This window comes from Octopus sinensis, linkage group LG11 (genome assembly GCF_006345805.1).
Source record: "Octopus sinensis linkage group LG11, ASM634580v1, whole genome shotgun sequence".
Classification (NCBI taxonomy): domain Eukaryota; kingdom Metazoa; phylum Mollusca; class Cephalopoda; order Octopoda; family Octopodidae; genus Octopus; species Octopus sinensis.
The window spans coordinates 68,124,787-68,125,890 of NC_043007.1; the positions used below are offsets into that span (position 1 = coordinate 68,124,787).

A 1,104-nucleotide genomic window follows, 5' to 3' on the forward strand; every position below is an offset into this window, starting at 1 on the left:
CGTTTCCGTTTTGAAGTATTTTGGTATAGTATTAAAGAGAGCTAGACCGGTTGGGGTAAAGTAATTGTGACGTAATGTTGCTATGTGTACCGAGTTCGATTTTGGTAGGGGGCAGTTAGCACGGGGTCCAAGTTTTGGATGGATTTTTAAATTGATGCCAACATCATTTGTGCAATATTAATGGATTATTTTCACATACGAGGGGTATATGAATAAATCTCGAGCCTCAAAAAACAAAACAAAAACAAAAACAAAAAAACCCCGAAAAGCATGATACAAGACTTCTGATGAAGGTACTAGACTTCAAGGCTCAAAGGCCTTGGCTCAAAACAAGTAATGTAGCGGTCCCTGCGGCGTTGGAGAGAGTAGAGATTGAATTTTTTAGTCGTCCCCAATAATCAATGCCTCTCATGCCGTCTACATTTCTTGTTATTGAACTCTGGAGTGCTTTTACTTTCATAATGAGTTGTTTCGTATGGGGAGAACACAGTGGGCAACAGTATTCAAGGTAGGGTCGGGGAACTCCCTCTAGTTTTACTTACCTATATATATATATATATACAGGTGCCTCGGTAGCGCAGTAGGCAGCGCGTCAGTCTCATAATCAAGTAAAGTCTTTAGAGGAATCTGAAGGTCGTGAGTTCGATCCTCACCTGGGGCACAAATTTTCACAGAGGCGCAATGGCCTAGTGGTTAGGGCAGCGGACTCGCGGTCGCAGGATCGCGGTTTCGATTCTCAGACCGGGCGTTGTGTGTGTTTATTGAGCGAAAACACCTAAAAAAGCTCTACGAGGCTCCGGCAGGGGGTGGTGATCCCTGCTGTACTCTTCACCACAATGGCGGTGCCCCAGCATGGCCACAGCTCAAGAGCTGAAACTGGAAAAACAAATATATTATATATATATATATATATAATATATATATATATATATAATCTTTTATATTTATTCTTTTACTTGTATCAGTCATTTGACTGCGGCCATGCTGGAGCAACGCCTTTAGTCGAACAAATCGACCCCAGGATTTATTCTTTGTAAGCTTAGTACCTATTCTATCGGTTTCTTTTGCCGAACCGCTAAGTTACAGAGACGTAAATACACCAAC

The 1,104-nt window shown here is 41.9% G+C and overlaps 1 non-coding gene across 1 annotated transcript; it reads left to right on the top strand.

Moving 5' to 3' along the window:
* Positions 1-566: 566 nt before the first annotated feature.
* Positions 567-661, top strand: Trnam-cau. Its single transcript has 2 exons — positions 567-603; positions 626-661. It is a non-coding gene; the product is annotated as a tRNA-Met (tRNA).
* Positions 662-1,104: the final 443 nt, after the last annotated feature.